The sequence below is a fragment of the Elephas maximus genome, chromosome 11 (assembly GCF_024166365.1).
Source record: "Elephas maximus indicus isolate mEleMax1 chromosome 11, mEleMax1 primary haplotype, whole genome shotgun sequence".
Lineage (NCBI taxonomy): Eukaryota > Metazoa > Chordata > Mammalia > Proboscidea > Elephantidae > Elephas > Elephas maximus.
Window position 1 is genome coordinate 56,665,827 of NC_064829.1, and position 19,623 is coordinate 56,685,449.

The window sequence follows — 19,623 nt, forward strand, 5'->3', positions numbered from 1 at the left end:
GAAAATGCCTTATTTCACAAAGGCTCTGACTCTTCTAATAGACTAACACTTTGCACTGACTGCCACCAGTTGCCAGGGAGTCAGTCCCAACGCTTGGCGACCCCATGTGTGTCAGAGTGGAATTGTGCTCCACAGGGTTTCTATGTTGGATTTTTCAGAAGAAGACCATCAGGCCTTCCTTCAGAGGTGCCTCTGGGTGGACTTGAACTTCCAACCTTTTGGTTAGCACAGAGTGTATTAATTGTTTGTACCACCCAAGGACTCGGTGTTGGCTTCAAGAAGCCTAAAACCAATGTTGTGGCCCAGTTTTAGCAAGTGAACGGGGACTTGGTGGTATAAGTTTTGCCTGCTAACCTTACTCCTGGCTTCATCTTTGTTGCCTTTCATTTGCAATTTTTGGTTTATTTTTTTAAGTCCTGACATCCTATTGTGAATTTCTGTGAGCCGTTTCATCTGTAAGTAAAAAATATACGTTCAATACTAAATGCAAGTACATTGTTAGTTAATTTCTCCTGTCTGTATTCTGTTACCCTCATGAAAATATAAACCTGTTGGGAGAAGCTCTTTCTGAGATACCTCATCATTATCTGAGTTACATGTGAACTGTGGTCAGTGACAGCCATCAAGGAGAAGCAGGGCAGGCAGAGGACCATCAGGCATCCCCTCTCTTCAGGAAGCTGTAATAATTTGCCTAAAATTGTTTCCTTAGGAGGAACTCACAGCCCAGGCTAGCATATTCAACCTGGACAAAAATCCACCTCCACTTTTGTGCCAGAACACGTAGGCGCCTTCTGCTTATGGCAAAGCTCGACCGTGGCATAGACGAATCCCAGCAAAGGCCTGGCCCTTAGCCTGGTGCAATTACAGTGAGGGGAAATGAAAAGAAAAACAAAACCCGAAAGCCCCACACCCCAGAGGGAAGGGCGCTCTGGGAATTCCCATACTTCTGTCTTTGAGATGTTTCCTCCTTGGGAAGGCAGGTGTGGGGTGGGAGTTGGGGGGTGGAGTTGAGAAGCGCCAGGTCCACAATATGCCACCCGAATGGGGCCTGGAGGCACCAGGGTAGGGGTTGCATTCAAGGTTCTGGGGCTCCTCCTCCCCTCTCCCACCTTTTCCTCTACCCTGGAGTGGCTGCAACAATCCCACTGAGCAACCCCACCAGGTCAGGTCCTCAGGCAGCTTCCCACAGCTAAGGCCTCTCTGCTTTCCTGCCTTCCCCTTTTTAAAAGGGCCAGAGACCCTGTAGACCATGTATTTGGTCCCCAAATATTCACTGGGTTTCTCTCTATGCTAGGCACATAGAGCAAACCAAGAAGATCCCTGCTGTAACAGCGCTTAAACAGGGACATAAAAACTGGGATAAAAACATAGCAAGGTTAACCAAGGAGGACATACAGATGTCAAATAAACTCATTGCCATTGAGGTGATTCTGACTTATGGCGAACCTATAGGAGAGAGTAGAAGGGCCCTGAAGGATTTCCAAGGAGCGGCTCGTGGATTCGAACTGCTGACCTTTTGGTTAGCAGCCTGAACTCTTAACCACTGTACCACCACGGCCCCATAGAGGGCAAATAAACCATTTTATTTTAAAAGATGTTCAACATTATTAAAGCCATTTGGGAAATGCAAATTAAAACCACAATGAGATATTACTACACACCAACTAGAATGACTAAAATAAAAAACAGTGACAACACCAAGTGCTGGTGAGGATGTGGAAAAACTGGATCACTCACACATCACTGGTGAAAATGGAAAACACTTTGGAAGTTTCTTAAAAACCTAATTTTCAACTAGTACACACTGTTGAGCATTTAAATCAGAAAAATGAAAACTTATGACCACATATAACCTGTATATGAATGTTCCCATTTTTTCGTAACAACCAAAATCTGGAAACAACCAGATGCCCTTCACTGGGTGAATGGTTCAACAGACTGTGCTACTGCCATACCATGGAATATTACTCAGCAATAAAGAGAGGGAAAAAAAAAAGAAAAAAGATTGCTACGTAAAACAACCTGGATGAACCAGAGTGAAAAAAGCCAATCCCCATAGGTTACACATTGTATGACTCCATCTACAGTAGCCCCTGCCCCCCATCCTTAATTTCATTTTTTTGGTTTCAGTTACCCATGGTCAACTGCAGTTGAACATGTTAAATGGAAAATTCCAGAAATAAACAAGTCATAAGTTTTAAATTGCATGCCATTCTGAGAAGCGTGATGAAATCTCACACCATCTGGCCCAGGACTTGAATCATCTCTTTGCCCAGCGTATTCACACTGTATATGATACCTGCCTGCTAGTCACTTAGTAGCCGGCTCAGTTATTGGATCGACTGTTCTTATTTTACTTAATGATGGCCCCCAGTGCAAGGATAGTGATGCTGACAATTCAGACATGCCAACAAGAAGCCGTAAAGTGCTTCCTTGAGGTTGCTAAGATCTACAGTAAGAACGAATCTTCTATCCGTGAAATCGCGAAGAAGGAAAAAGAAATTCATGCTTGTTCTGCTGTCACGCCTCAAACTGTTAATGGCCACAGTGTGTGACAAGTGCTTAGTTAAGATGGAAAAGGTATTAAGACATGATCAGAAAATGTGTTCTGACTGACGGCCAGAAAGCATTGAGCCTGTATGATATCATCTCACATCATCACAAGAAGAAGGGTGAGTACAATACCATAAGATACTTTGTGAGAGACAGAAAGACACATTCATCTAACATTTATTACAGTATATTGTTACAATTATTATATTTTCTTATTAGTTATTGTTGTTAATCTCTAACTATGCCTAGTTTATAAATTAAAATTTACCACAGCTATGTACATATAGGAAAAAACACAGTATATATAGGGTTTGGTACTATCCATGGTTTCAGGCATCCACTGGGGGTTGTGGAATGTATCCCCCGCTGATAAGGGGGGACTACTCTATATGACATTCTTCAGATGATGAAATTATAGAAATGGAGAAAGTGGTTGCCAGGAGTTAAGGAGGGGCAATAGTGAACTGGGTGTAGTTGGAAAAGGGCAACATGAGGGATCTTTGTGATGGTGGTAATGTTCTATAGCTTGACTATATCAATGTCAATACCTGATTGTGATATTGTACTACAGTTTTACAATGTGTTATGGGGGAACTGGGGAAAAGATCCAAGGGGTGTCTATTATTTTTTACAACTGCATGCAAATCTACGGTTGTCTCCAAATAAAAAGTTAAAAAAGGAAACAACCTAAATGTAATAGACGCATGTATGTATCATCTATCAATAGATCCATCCATCCATCTGTCCATCCATCCATCCATCCACCCATCCTCCTTCTCCTCCTCCTCATCTATTATAGCAGCGTCACTAGGAGACCTCAGGCCTGTGTAACCAATAGGACACTGTAGAAATGACGTGTGACTTCTGAGACTAGGTCAGAGAAGACCTCGTTGATGTAGCCTTACTCTCTCTTGAATCCCTCATTCTGGGGGAAGCTAGTTGCCATGTTGTGAGGACACTCAAGAAGCCTCCTGCAGGGATGTGCATGGTGAGGAACTGAGGACTCCAGCTAACAGCCCTGAGAGTGAGCTACCTTGAGAGTGGACCCTCCAACCCCAGGCAAGCCTTCAGATGATAACCATTGCAGCTGATATCTTGGCTGTGACCTTAAGGAAGACTCTGAACCAGAGCCACTCACTTAAGCTGCTCCCAAATTCCTGACGCACAAAAATTGTGAGATAGTAAATGTTTATGGTGGTTTTAAGGTGCTAAATTTTAGGGGCATTTGTTATGCAGCAATAGATAACTAATACAGGGGCACTATTCATTTCATAGACATGATAGATTTGTTATATTTATTGTGGCATTTTTCTGGCAGAGGGCAGTTAAATGCATCAGTCTAACAAAATCAGTATAGTACAACAATTTTTCGATAGGAAGTAAAATATATTGAGGAAGTGGCACTTTTTTCTAATTCTCACAAAGCCACCCTATGAGCAGCAAGAGTTCTGACCCTTAGAGGGGCCTTTTTGCTGAAAAGACTATAAATGAAATGACCCTCAGACCATTAAGTAAAAAGCCAAAGGCAGTAAAACCCCAGGAAATTAGTTGTTTGAGGAGAGCCAAGTTTTCTTGCTTGCTAAGGGTATATTCCTTTAAAGACAACTAAACCAGAAAACCCAAACCCATTCCTGTTAATTCTGACACATGGCAACCCTATGTGTTACGGAGTAGAACTGCTCCACAGGGTGTTTTTTTTTTTTTTTTAATTGTGCTCTCGGCGAAAGTTTACAGTTCAAGTTAGTTTCTCATTTAAAAGATTTATACACATATTGTTTTGTGGCATCAGATGCAATCCCTGCAATGTGACAGCACTGTCCCCCTTTCCATCCCGGGATCCCCACGTCCATTCATCTGTTTTTCCTGTTCCTTCCTGCTTTCTCGTCTTGCTTTTTGCTCCATAGGGTTTTCCTGGCTGTAATCTTTAAGGAAGCAGGTTGCCAGGCCTTTCTTCTGCAGTGCTGCTGGATGGGTTCACCTACCAACCCTTAAGGTTTGCAGGCAAGCACAGCCATCTGCACCACCCAGGGACCTCAAAACTGTTTTAAAATGCTTTTCAGGCAAAATCACCACACTTTTCTTAAGCTCTTCCCTTTTTTACTAAATGGAGGAGACAGAGCCTATCAGACCATGTGTCGGTGGTCAGTGTCTGCCCGTGCAGCAATCGCATCTCAGGGCACCGAGGAAAGGAGCACTTGGCCCTACGCCAAACGTCCCACTTCCTGGGTTTTTGGTGGAACGTCAACTGGGGTGTCGGAATCAGGGAACAATAGCTGTGTGTCTCTGGGAGGCCCCTTTGCCTCTGTGGGCTTCTATTTCCTCATTATGAAAAGGCGAGGTGATAACAACCATTTTATCAGCCGGTTTTGAGACTTATAACTCCTGTCATGACCTTGAGGAGCTAGAAGCACAAGGTGGGTCTGGTGATGCAGAGGGAGCCCCAGGCTGGGTGACTCTGGACTTAAGACTTCTGGCTGCGCCTTGGTGTGTAGCCGCTGATCCATTCCTGGAGGAGCGGATGTTACTGCGGTAGCTCGGGGCTCGGGTTGTTTTTCCAGGCAGGACACTAACTGCAGGGGTGAGTGGCGGTCAGAGGTGGTAGCTGCCACTTGCTGTTTCATTGTCTCCTGGGGAAGAAGTGCCCCACCCTGCACTCTGGGAGCGTCCCTGGTGACCCTAAGATTCCCATGCCCTGGGGGCAGTGAACAGCACTGTCTCAAAAGGGATGCCATGGGTCCTCCATCCCCACCCCTCCCATTGCCCAAGCTGTCTCCAAGAATAACATGCTTGGGAAAAAGAAAATTAACCACCACACAAATGAAAAACAAAACAAAAAAACTCTCAATGGCTAATGTAGGTTTGATGCAAAATATGAAACTCTGGTAGGAAGTGGATCAAAAATAAAGGGGCAGGAGAGAAAGAGGGGAGAGGAGCTCCTGGCATACCTGGGCTCTGTGATTCTGATTTTCTTGAGATCACTCGTTCCAGGACAGGGTATGTCTCTCCTGTCTGTCTTGTTCCCAGTATGCCATAAAGCACGAACATGGTCCCCATTAACCCGTTGCCATTGGGTCGATTTTGACTCACGGCGACCCCATGTGTTACACAGTAGAACTGAGCTCCACAGCGTGTTCTTGGCTGTAATCTTTATGGAAGCAGATCGCCAGGCCTTTTTTCCGTGGCCCTGCTGGGTAAGTTCAAACTGCCAACATTTCGATTAGTTGCCCTGAGCAAATGGTTTGCGCCACTTAGGGATGACAGGAACATAATAGAGGCTCAAAAACATTTGCTGAATGAATGAGACAGGTTCAAATAAACAATGAGCCTTGAAGTCGCCAAAGGCTGGTGGGGTGAGCCTAACCCTCTGTGTTGAGGACACCTGACATTTGTACACAGCCTGCTATTCATAAGACACTTATCTTAATTCATTTCATCCTTACTGCCAGTATTATGATCCCCATTTGATGGAAGAGAAGACCAGGGATCAGAGAGACTAAGCAACCTGCCCCAAGCCACACAGCTAGAAAATAGTAGGACAGAGACTTGATTTCTGCTCCAAGTCTGTTCTCTTTCCTGTTCTCCGTGCCTGCCTTTGTGGTGGGATTTTCAGGACAATTCTATCTCTCTAATCCACAGGTCCACCACCTCCTTGAATCCCTGCTCAGTTCACATCTGGGTCTCAGGGTGATGTTGCATTTGCCAAATTCCCAGGCAGGTTGCCCCACCCCCAGTCTCTAGCTCCTCCCCAGCCCAGGCCTGCCCTTCAAAGCCACCTGGTGGAATTAGTGGCTGACCCAAGGGTGCGGGCAAGAATAAGGGTGAGGGCGGGGCTGCACCTGGCAGAGATGGGATGTAGTTTTTCTTTGCAGACCTGGGAATGAGACGGAGCAGCAGCTACCTGCATCCTCTGAGCAGGTTCCTACACCCTGTGGTGGGTGTAGGCACTGAAACCTGCAAGGGGTGGTGGCCCGAGTAGCATGGAGGGTTGGGAGGCCAGGCCCAAGCAGCTGGCCATCCCCCGATCTCTGCTGGGTACATCCCACCTCACCCTTGGCAGTTCTTCTGAGCAGGGCAGCCCCACCCCTTGGCCCTGGAATGCCCCCAGGGCCTTGGCTGCCCCTGAGGCTGGGAGGCTAGGGCACTTCAGCTTCTAGCCTGTGCCCCGCCTGGCATGAGCACCCCAGCCAGAGTGCTCCAGGTGGGTGAAGCCAGCCCCACCTGCTCTGTCTCCCCACCAGGCTATGCCTGGAGCCCATAGTCCCCAGCTCAGATGGGCCTCACACAGCCCCTCAGGCTTGGAGCTGACTGGTTTCATGAAATGTGCCCTGAGCTTCCCTCCTTTGGCTGCTAAAGGCCACAGCCATCCAGATGTTCCCATTCCCCTGCCCACCTGACAGAATTGTGCACCCTCCTTCCTCTGCCCACCACTGGTCTGCTTTTCCCAGGACAAGAGGTGGTATGGCAGGGGCAGAGGCCAGGCCCTATAGTTAGGGAGGCACAGGGCCTGGCCTGGGTTCTAATCCCAGCACAGACAGATTTTCTGTGTATCCCTGAGCTTTCTCTCCTGTGGCCAGGGACTCAAGTCCCTGCTTCGGTCATTCTCTGTTGATGTCTCCAGGGCTAGCAATGCCACGTGGTCATTGAGCTTTGCACTAGGAAAAGCTTGATCACATCCATTTTTCCTAAGATCCCTGTGTGCAGAAGAATTGTTTGCTCATGCTGGTAAACTGACCGCCCAGGGTCACAGAACAAGCTAAGTGGCAGAGACCCCAGGCCTCTTGCCTTGTAGCCTGGGCTCTGTCCCCTGTGCCTCAGACACCACCCCATCCTCACAGCCACCACTGCCACCCTGCCTCCATTTCTTCCCCCCTCCACATTTTTTTGTTTTTGTCAGAACAAAGTCTAGGACCACCCTTAAGGTTTGGAGTAGGGACAAAAGCTAGGGTGTGCTTATTCTCCCCTAAATTCTCTTACCAGGGATGAAATATACATGAAGGGCAGAGTTGAGGAAGGCAGCTTGAGTGATGGTGAGGAAAAGTGTGGGGAAGCCCCCCTCCTGGGTCCTGGTGAGGGGGTGGAAGTGGTGGGTATATGAGTGTCTGAGCCGAATAAAGGCTACCTGGAGGAGCCCTGGAATCTCTGGTGTCATAGTGGTTAAGAGCTATGGCTGCTAACCAAAAGGTCAGCAGTTCGAATCTACCAGGTGCTCCTTGGAAACCCTATGGGACAGTTCTACTCTGTCCTATAGGGTTGCTGTGAGTGAGAATTGACTTGACGGCAATGGGTTTTTGTTTTTTTTTTTGAAAGAAGCCCCTTCTCACAGCAGCTGCCTACCTGCCTACCAGCATCTGGGCAAACCCACACCGTCTGGGACCCCCCAACCCCCTTGCCCAATGTAGGGCTGGGAGCCTTTCTTTTATTTTTTCCAAAGCACTTTCACCTCCTTGGTGGCAGGCAAGGCCAGTATTATACACTTTTTACAGATGAGGTCACTAAAGAGAAGTAAGATTGAGTGACTTGTTCAAGGTCACAACCAATGGGGTTAAATGACTGTTGGAGAATGCATATATTCTCCACCCCCCCCCATCCCAGGGCATGGCTTTGCCTGCTGTACCTCCACAGAGACCTGCAGGAGAATAAGAAGTGAGTTCTCTAAGAAGCAGCTGGAGGGCTGCTGGAGGGGCTGGTAGGTCCCCCTGCGGAGCACCGGCCGGGTTGACCCACAGGAGCCTGGGGCAGGCAAATAAAGCGGCGCCCCCTTCATGCTGTTGTTCTTTATTTATTCACCCTTTATTGGTGGGGTGGGGTCAGTCAGAGGAGGGGTGACGGGTAAGGTCAGGGTGGGGGAGGAGGCTTGTTTCCTATTAAGAAAAACTGCACACCTCCTTCTTTATGTCCAAAATAAAGGATTTACTACTTGAGTTTATTACAGGCATTTCCTGAGCCAGAAAACTCCTTGGGAGGCTTATTAAACCTTATTAAACCACTGAAAATTTAGATAATAAAATAAATCACCTGCCTCCCATAAACGACACTAGGCCACGCATTACTGAGTTGTGGGATCGCAGCTGCCCCTGGCTGCCTTTTCAGGAGGGGGCCGCGGCCGGTCTGCTGGCACTCCCTGCAGCCTGAGCAGTGTGTCACAAACTTAAGGGGGGGGGGGGGTGGTGAGGAGGATGACTGCTGTGCAACACATCTTGGCCCATGGAGGGGTCCTGTTCTTTTTAGCTTCTTTACCCAGAGGGGCAGAGGGGCTGTCTTCTTCATAGGAGTGAAGGATGGTTCAGATTTTGGTTGTAATTTAAGGGGTTGTAAATGGACATCTGAGTTAAGTGGCACCCTATTTCCAACCCTTTCCGGGGATATTTTAGTGTTCCTTCTAGAAGGCACCAGAGCAGCTGCCCAGCTGGTCCGCCACCTTCACTCCTTGCCAAGGGCTCCCAGTGCTGTGGACAGGGCTTGGGAAGCTCTGAGCCGAGGATTTTACACTGCAGGAAAGCAGATGCCTGGTATGGGGCCACAGCTGGGACAGACAAAGGCGAGTTTTCTGGGTTAGGAAAGAATAAGGAGCAAGGCTGAGCAATGCCCAGGCATGTACTTAGCAGTTAGTTAGCTGCTGCGGGGTTGGTCCCCTGAAACATGGCAACCCCATGCCTTCTGTGGCAGGTGGCTTGGGGGTGGGTGGGATGGTGAGGTAGGGAGACCAGGCCTTGCAAGCTAGGGTGAGGCATTTGGACTGTATTTACAAGGCCATGGGAAGGAAGTCAGGGAAGGTTCTGGGCCAGAGAGGAATCTGCTGGGCGCTGCATTGAGGAAGGCGTCTGCAGCAGGCGGTGCTGGAGGGGTGAGAAAAGGGCGGCTGGAAACCAGTGAGGAGATTATATCTCCTGACCCATGAAGCCACTCCCATTATCCACAGCCATCCCTCTGCCCTTCTCTCTGACCCAGACCTCCGGATGGGATCCGGTAGGGGAGGGGCTCCAGGGGGTGAGGTGGAAGGAAGTGGGGCATAGTCACACAACGCCTCATTCCAGATGTCCTGGTTGTGCCTCAGCCCTCGAAAAACACTCCTACCTTCCTGCTGCTATCTGTCTTGATTTGGAGACAATGTCACGATCGGGCCAGTGGATGGCCTCAAGGATCTCAACCCTGCCCGTGTTTTCGTGTTTTCCAAAGGAAGTGAAAGCTCAGATTTGCCTCAGAACTTGCACTTTTCTTCTATGCAAACGCCATCCACCAGGAGAACTGCCTAGCATTTGGCTGGGGAAGAACCAACTGGAAGCCTGCAATTTCCAGGCATAATTGCACAGCTACATATAATGTTGTTATATAGAATTTTCATTGCACGGACAGAGTCCAAGCATTTCCATTTCCTATTTATACTCAAGCCCGGTCTCGTCTCTGCTATAATTTCCCCCCTTGCCCACTGCAGTAGTGACAGCTGTTTGGTTCCAGGAGCCCTTTCCAAAGACGAGGCAATTAGGGAGTGAGATGGGAGCCCATTTGTTTTGAGCAGTTTGCTCATGGATACCAGTCAGTTAACAAAATGTTATTGATCACCTGCCATGTGCTTGGCCTGGGCTTCGTGCTATGTGGGATTCAAAGAAAGACCCCAAGCCTGCTTTTGGGGAGCTTCCAGCTTCACTGAACAGATAAGACCAACCCACAGCAAAATGTAGAGAAAAATGTGAGCCAATAAGAAGTCCAGTGTGGGTGGGTCCTGCAATCAGGGATGTGGGAGCTGGTAGGTCACAGATGGTCAAGGTCAGAGCTGGAACACTGCCACTAAGGTATCTGGGCAGGACTCCAGATGCCAGGCCACCAGTGATGGAGAACAGTGTGATGCCAATAGCAAGTACCCCTTTCTGAGCATGGCTGGGAGTCCAAACCTCCCCTCCATGATCAGTTCCCCCAGTGCAAATCTCAGGGGACAGGAGTCTTCCTTCCCTCGGTAACATCTGTCCCCAGCCCAGGATCCCAGCACCAAGGACTGGACTCTCAAAGCCTCCAGGGAGGGGGCCGCACCACTCAACACCTTGTGGAGTAACTACTTCCCAACATTAGCATCATCCATTCGTTCTGAGATTTCTGCTCTCCAGACTATCATAAATCATAGCGAAAATATTCTCAGGACACAGGTAGGTCCCCACCCCATACTCACTGCAACCAATAGAAGCCTGGCTGAGCCACTGATGTGCTAAAACAGGCTCAGAAATTTCCTCGTAGCTAGTAAGTCTGGTTCCCCTCTGAAGTCCCAAGATCAACAATGTTGAAGAAATACAAGGTTAAAGAGTTGGCAACAAAAATCATTATTTGTAGAGGAGATGATTGAACACGTTCCTATACAAACAAGGGGTAAGTTAAAAAATATAAGAACCCATTTACTTGGCAACAAAAATAGATTCAATACCTAGGAATAAGCTAGTAAGAAGTAAGTAAGGTCCATAAAAGGAAAATTTTAAAGTACTATTGAAATACTTTTCAAGAAGACTTAAATAAATGGAAAGATACATCCTGTTCTTGGGTAGGGTGGCACAATACTGTAAAGATGCCAACTCTCCTTAAATAATTCAACAAATGTAATAGGATCCCAATAAAAATATCAACCAGAATTTCTATTGAAATTAGATAAGCTAAAGTTCATATAGAAAAATAAACAATAGCCCAGAAATTTTTGAAAGAGTAATGGGGGTGGTGGGGCTATCTCTATGAAAACAGATTATAAAAGCCATAAAAATAAAATATTTGGCACTGCATCATGGATGGAGAAACCAGTCAATAGAGTGTTACAGACAATCCAGAAAAGACTCACATAAATTCATATACATACTACTGAGGTATATAATAAAGGTAGAATTTCAATTGTTTTCTTAAGATACATTTTTCAATAAATGGAATTGGGACAAGTGGCCAGTGATGTGGGAAATAAAACAAAACAAAGTGGCCGGCTTGCTTCCTACACCAAAATAAATCACAGGTACAAAAAAGACTTAAAAGTTTAAAAAAAAAAAAAGAGAACCAAGAAAAGAAAATATTGGAGAATTATTTTATAATCTCAAAGGGGAAATGCTTTTCTAAGTAAGACAGAAAACCCAGAAGCCACAAACTAAGATTGATAAATTTGAATAAATAATAATTTAAAAATATATGCAGTCAAAACTTTATTACAAAATCAAAAGACAAATGAAATGGGAAAAATATTTGCAAAACATATGAGTGGCTAATATCCTTTACAAAGAGAGAGCTTATATCAACAAATCAGGAAAATGTTTACAGTCTACTAGAAAAATCAGCAAAAAACACAAAGAGGAAGATCACAGAAAAAAACTACAAATAGCTTTAAAAAATTTTTCTTTCTGTTGTCAATTTGATTCCATATAGATAGTTCTTAAAAGAGCATACTGCTCAAGGCAGACCTCTTTTACTAGATAAGCTAAACTATTGTTCTATTTTACGATGACTTAAGGGGATATTTTTGGTTTAAGGTTTAAAGATTATCTCAGGGCAGTAGTTGCAGGGGTTCATCCACCCTCCATGGTTCCAGAAAGTCTAGAGTCCATGAGAATTGGAAATTCTGTTCTGTGTTTTTCCCCCATTTTGATCAAGATTTTTTTATGGAATCTTTGATCAAAATGTTCAGTAATGATAGCTGGGCACCATCTAGTTCTTCTGGTCTCATGGCAAAGGAGGCAGTCGTTCATGGAGGCAATTTGCCACACATTCCACATCCTCCTCCTATTTCTGACTCTCCTTTTCTCCTCTGTTGCTCCAGGGAATTGAGCCCAATTGTTGTGCCTTGGATGGCTGCCTGCAAGCTTTTAAGACCCCAGGCACTATGCAACCAACAAGGAGGTCGAACAGAAGCACTAAACACGTTATTAGGCTAATTAACTGGGATGTCCCCTGAAACCAAGACCTTAAACCTCCAAATCAAGGAAGCAAATCCCATGAGGTGTTTAGCTGTACATTAGCAGCTTCAGCAGCTACCCTTTTTTGTTGCTGTTGTAAACATACCTATCACACAACTTTTACCAGTTCAACTTTTTACAGGTGTACAACTTATTGACAGCAATTACAATAATCAGCTGTGCAGCCCTACCTTTAATCAGTGCGATTTTCCATCACTGTTAGTCTCCCTCCCTCCCTCCCCTCCACCTTGGTAACCACTAATAAACTTTGGTCTCTATACATTTGCCTTTTCTTGTCTTTTTATATAAGTGAAGTCATACAATATTTATCCTTTTGTGGTTGGCTTATTTCACTCAGCATAATGTCTTCAAGCTCCACCTACACTGTAGCATGTATCAAAATTTCATTTCTCCTACTGGCTCAGTAGTATTCCACTGTAGGCATGTACCACATTTTATCTGTTCATCAATTGATGGGCATTTAGGTCGTTTCCACATTTTGGCTTCTGTGAATAGTGCTGCAATGAACATTGGTGTACAAGTCTTTGTTAGAGACTCTGCTTTCAAGTTTTTTAGGCATACACCAAGGAGTGGAATTTCTGGGTCATGGGGTAGTTCTATTTTTAGTTTTTTCAGGAATCACCACACTGTTTCCCACAATGGGTGTACCATTTTGCATTCCAACCAGCAATGGATAAGGGTTCCATTTCCCTACATCCTCGCCGACATTTGCTATTTTCTGTTTTTTTTCTTAGCCATCCTAAACAAAACCAGACCCACTGCTGCTGAGTCCATTCCGACACACAGTGATCCTATAGGACAGAGTAGAACTGCCCTACAGGGTTTCCAAGGCTGTAAATCTTTATGGAAGCAGACTGCCACATCTTTCTTCTGAGGAGTGAATGATGGGTTTGAATCACCGACCTTTCGGTTAGCAGCCAAGTGCTTTAACCACTACACCACCAGGGCTCCTTTAGCCATCCTAGCAGGAGTGAAACGGTATCTCACTGTAGTTTTGATTTGCATCTCTCTGATGGCTAATGACGCTGAGCATCTTTTCATGTGTTTGGTGGCCATTTGAATGTCCTCGTTGGTGAAATGTCTATTCAAGTCCTTTGCCCATTTTATGCTTGGGTTATTTGTCTTTTTGTTATTAAGTTGTAGAAGTTTTATATATACTCTGGTTATTAGATTCTTGTTGGCCATATGGTTTCCAAAGATATTCTCCCAATTGGTAGCTTGTCTTTTCACTTTTTTGGTAAAGTCTTTTGATGAACGAAAGCTTTAAATTTTTATGAGGTCCCATTTATTAATTCTCTCTTTTGCTGTTTGTGCTTTTACTGTATTTGAAAATCCATTGTTGAATGCTAGGACTGACAGCTTCGCTCCTGCTTGTTCTTCTAAGAATTTTATGGTTTTAGTTTGTATATTTAGGTCCTTAATCCATTTTGAATTTTTATATATGGTGTGCGGCATGGATCCTGTTTTATTTTTCTGCATGTGGAAATCCAATTTTCCCAGCACCGTTTATTGAAGAGGTTCTTCTTTCCCCATCAAATGGACTTAAAAAACTTCTTTCCCCATCAAACGAACTTAGCACCCTTGTCAAAAATCAGTTGACCATAGATGTGTGGGTTTATTTCTAGACTCAATTCTATTCCAGTGGTCTACTGGTACACCAGTACCAGGCTGTTTTGATTACTGTAGCTGTACCGTATGCTTTAAAATCAGGAAGTGAGAGTTCCCCTACTTTGTTCTTCTCTTTCTACATTGTTTTAGCTATTTGGGGCCTCTTGCCATTCCACAGAAAGTTAAGGATTGGTTTTTCTGTTTCTTGTAAAGAAGGCTATTGGAATTTTGATCAGAATTGCATTGAATCTATATATTGTTTTGGGTAGTGCTGACATCTTAACAATATTAAGTCTTCCAGTCCACTAACAGGGAACATCTTTCCATTTACTAAGTCTTTTTTAATGTCGTTCAGTAGTGTTTTATAGTTTTCATTGTATAAGTCCTTCACATTCCTGGTTAGATTTATTCCTAGGTATCTTATTCTCTTTTAGATGCTATTACAAATGGCATTGCTTCCCTAATTTCCCTTTTGGATTTTTCATTGCTGGCATATAAAAACCCAACTGATTTTTGTTTATTGACCTTATACCCTGCAACTTTGCTAAATTCCTTGATTAGCTCTAGAACTCCTCTGGTGGACTCTTTGGGATTTTCTATATATAGGATCATATCATCTGCGAATAGAAATAATTTTACCTCTTCTTTTCCAATCTAGACATCTTTTATTTCTTTTTCTTGTCCTATTGCTCTGGCTAGGACTTCTAATACAATATTGAATAGAAGCGATGAGAGTTGGCACACTTGTCTTGTTCCAAATTTCAAGGATAAAGCTCTCCATTAAACATAATGTTGGCTGTTGGCATTTTCATACATGCCCTAAATCATTTTGAGGAATTTCCCTTCTATTCCAATCTTCTTTAGGGTTTTCATTAAGAAAGGGTGTTGGATTTTATCAAATGCTTTTTGTGTATCCATAGAGATGATCACGTGGCTCTTTTTCTTTGTTCTATTGATGTAGTGTATTGCGTTAATTGTTTTTCTAATGTTGAACCATCCCTGCATTCCTGGAATAAATTCCACTTGGTCATGATGTCGCAGTGGTTAAGAGCTCGGCTACTAACCAAAAGGTTGGCAGTTCAAATCCACCAGCCACTCCTTGGAAACCCTATGGGGCAGTTTTAGTCTGTTCTATAGGGTCGCTATGAGTCGGAATCAACTCAATGGCAATGGTTTGGTTTCTGTTTTTGGTTGTGGTGTATGACTCTTTTAACATGCTGTTGGATTCTGTTCATAAGTATTTTTTGAGGGTTTTTGCATTTATATTCATAAGACATAGTAGCTTGTAGTTTTCTTGTAGTATCTCTGGTTTGAGTATCAGGGTTATATTTGTTTCATAGAATGAATTAGGGAGTATTCCTTTCTTCTCTATCTTTTGGAAAAGTTTAAGCAGTACTGGTGTCAGTTATTCTCTAAATGTTTAGTAGAATTTCCCCGTGAAGCCATCTGGTTCAGGACTTTTTTGTTGTTGTTGTTGGGAGGTTTTTGACCACTGATTTGATCTCTTTACTTGTTATCCATCTGTTGAGTCCTTCTATTTCCTCTTGAGTCAGTTTGGATAGGTTGTGTGCTTCCAAGAATTTGTCCATTTCATCTAGGTTATCCAGTTTGTTGCCATACAGTTGTTCATAATACTGTGTCATAATTCTCTATTTCTATTGAGTCTTTTGTTTTTTATTTTGGTTATTTGTATCTTTTCTTTGTCAACAAATAGTTTTTAAATATGTGAAAAATTCTCAACATCACTCAGCAGTAAAGACATAAAAGTTCAATAAATAGATTTTAATTTTCATCAGGTACGCAAAAGTAAAAAATTCTGATGGCCCAGAAATTTCCCTTCTAGATATTTGTCACACAATTTTAGCGCCACATGTATTCAACTTGCGTACAAGGATAATTCCTGCAGTATTGATTCTATAGTGAAAGTCTGGAAGCAAATAGCATGTGCATTAGTAGGGGCTAGCTAGACAAAAAAAAAAAAAAAAAAAAATTTTTTTTTTTTTTTTTTAGCTAGATACATCATGACATACTATGCATGAAGTCATCTTTAAACAAAAAAATAGTTTGGCTCAAAAAGAATATCATTCTTGAGTATTATGCTTAAAAAAAAAATCTATATAAGACCAAATGGACAACAGTAACTCTAAAGCATAGATGTGAAGTTTGTGAGTCTGAATTAATGGGGGTAAAACAACTAGAGCAGAAATAACGAGAATGTTGACACAATGTGAAGAATGTCACCAATGTCACTGAGCAATATGTGCAGAAATTGTTAAATGGGAGCATGTTTTGATACGTATATTTTTGTCTAAAATAATATAAAAAAGGATGAGGCATATCCGTGTATGGATTTATAGAGAATTATTTCTAGGATTTATTGCTGGAAAAAAAAAAAAACACAATGCACAGTGTGTGGTTTGCTGTCATTTGTTTGGAAAGAAAAACACCATATGTATATATTTGTCTATAAATCCATGGGCTACCTTTGGAAAGGCACACTAAAAACCGTTACCTGGCTGCTTCCAAGGAGGGGATGGGGGGGTAGGAGGAGGATTTATTTTTCTATACATACTCTTGAGTGTTTTTGAATTTTTAAAGTCATTATTATTAACTACGTTGAATGATTTGGCTTCTCTGTCTTCTTTCCCAAGCTCCCCAATCTTCTTTGCAATTCCCTGTGAAGTCTGATCACACTGATTTCTTCTGGGGCCATGCAGCTACTCTGTCTCAGTTTTGGTTTGTTTTTCTAATTTTATCATGATAAAATACATACAACAAAGGTTTGCCATTTTAACCATTCTTAAGTGTACAATTCAGTGACACAAATTATACTCATCACGTTGTGTTACCATCACCGCTTCTCAATTGCTAAAAGTTTTTCTTTACCTCAAACAGAAACTCAGTACCCCTTCAACAAGAGCTACCTGTCCCTCCTCCCTGCAGCCCCTGGGGTCTCAGTTTTTCTGCCTGTAAAATGGAATTAACGACACTGGGCTGTCTATCTCATGAATGCTTACGAGAACCAAATGAGAGTGTGGATAAGAAGAGGTCTGGGCTGGCACGAAGAGCTGTAGGATACTGTAGGGCCAGCATCTGCCTATTACACAGTACAGTCCTGAAGCTAGAAAGGTGCCAGGCACCAGAACACAGTTCTCCAATAGTGAAAGAACAGAAGACTTCCACCTCAAGAGGCTGTTTGTTAGTTCAACATTTATTATACAGTAATGGAGGACACAAAAAAAAAAAAAAAAATTTTTTTTTTTAATGGAGGACACGTAATAGAAGGAGCCATCATGCTGTTTGACACCATCTGACCTTTAACAATCCCAAGAAGATCTGGCTGCAAATGATGATGGTCATGATAACAATAAAGCAAATCTTACTGTTTCCCAGTTAACAATCTATTTCACGTACATTAACTCATCGATTGCCCCCATTTTACAGATGTGGCCACCGAGCTCTAAAGGTGTGAAGTGACCCACTCAAGGCGCTCAGCCAGCAAGTGGCTGAGCCTTCCCATGTGGACCCTGTCATTTCTTTACTACAGACCTTTTGACAACTTCTTTTAGGGGATGCCACTGTCTCAGCAAGGACCTCTGGGGGTACAACAGTTACGTGCTTGGCTGCTAACCAAAAGATCAGCAGTTTGAACCCACCAGTGTTTCTGCAGGAGAAAAGACCTGGCGATCTGCTCCAGTAAAGATTACAGCCTAGGATGCCCTATGGAGCAGTTTTACTCTGTCCTGTAAGGTTGCTATGAGTCGGAATCGACTTGATGGCACACAACAACAATAACCGTCTCAGCCTTATTCCCAGTGCTGTCTGACCTGGACTCTCTTGCAGGCTGGTCTCTGCACTGCCCTCCAAACACATGGTGTTCATTTCAGCCTCTGTGTCTGCTCCCTTAACCTGCTCACACTTCTGGTCCACCACTCTGTCACTGAGTCTCATCAAGGCTCTGCTTAAGTCTCACTTCTTCCGAGACACCTTTTAGTCAGTGGCAGCCTGCCTCCAGGATGGCCTCCTGCAACTCTCCCCTCCTGGGATTCATGTCCTTATGCAGTTCCCTCTCACACTATATCAGGACTGGTCTATTGACCAATAAAATATGGGGAAGGGATGGCATGAGACTTCAAAAACTAGGTTACAAAAACATTGCCACTTTCACCTTACTTTCTCTTGGGACTCTTGCTGTGGGAGAAACCAGTCCCCGTGCTGTGAAGACACTTAAGTAGCCTTTGCAGACATCTAAATGGGAAGGGACTGAGGTCTCCCATTACCAACCAGCACCAACTTTCCAGCTATGTGAGCGGTGCCATCTTGGAAGCAGATTCTTCAGGATTCATCAAGCCATTAGATGCCTGCAACCCCAGTCAACATTCTGACTATACCCTCATGAGAAACCCTGAGCCGGAATTTCCCAGTTAAGCTGCTCCTGAATTCCTGACTCTAAAAATTGAGGATAATAAATGGTTATTGTTGTTTTAAGCTGCTGAAGTTTAGGGGCATTTTATTACCCAGCAACAGATAACCAATACGCACGCCTCTTAAGTCCTCCAGGAGTCAGGATCCTGCTCCTTGGCCCTTGCCCATGTAATGAGTATAATCTTGTTTCCCCAACACGACAGTGACAGTAAGTGTTTATGTCTTATAATTCACCTATAGCTCTCATTATGCCTAGTACGTGGCTGAGAACAGAGGGAGAAATCCACAATGATTTTGCTGGTTCACTGTCTGCAGAGAGAAGGCAGGTGGGTAACTGAAAGGCTATAGCACATGTAAATGCAGAATGTTTCTTGCTTGGTTAGTACCCTCATAAGGATGCAAATAACTTGCACACAGAATACCTGCAACCCCCCCAACCTAAGACCTATAGCTCACCTTCACACCAGAGCATCTGCGTGTGAACATTCCCAAATGTTCTACAGGGTGTGAGACTTATAACCCATTTCCAGAGGGTCTCATAGAGGGAGGGTGGCAAAGGAGGGCCTGGAGAGGGCTGTTACTTCTTATTTACTCCAACTGAATGCTACTCAGGACTTATTTGCTTGCTCCACATCCTTTCCAAAAATATTTCTTTCAAAGCCAGAGTGACAGTTCCTTCTTTCAGCTTTTTTGATGCTCAATTCTGCATAGACAGCACACCTAGCCCCAAAGAACAATTTAGGAGCTTAAGGATCATAAACAAAAATACCGCCGAGGGAGCTGCCGCTGCCGATCCTTTAAACAGCCCCCGTCCCATTCTCTCCTGGAGCTGCCTGCCCTGTCCCCACAGACACATCCAAAACCACCCAGGCTGCTTTTTCCCTAAGGCAGCGGGTGGGAGGACTCAACCCTTCCTCCGCTTTCCCCTCCTCCCATCTTTCCCAGGCCAGTGGCCTTGTTTTTCAAGACTAATCAGAAAAAGTTGAAGGGAGAAGGAGGAGGGAGAAGGGGGAGGTAGGCCATAGAGGAGGAGGAGGAGAAAGAGCGAGGAGGGAAAGGAGAGGGAGGAGGAAGAGAAGAGAGGAGGGGGAAGAAGAGATCCTTTGCA

The 19,623-nt window shown here is 44.1% G+C and overlaps 1 protein-coding gene across 13 annotated transcripts in view; it reads right to left on the reverse strand.

Annotated features, from left to right (window-relative positions):
* The window catches only part of ZBTB7C (zinc finger and BTB domain containing 7C), a 401,190-nt gene that overhangs the window by 16,547 nt on the left and 365,020 nt on the right, over positions 1-19,623 (reverse strand). The window lies entirely within an intron of this gene.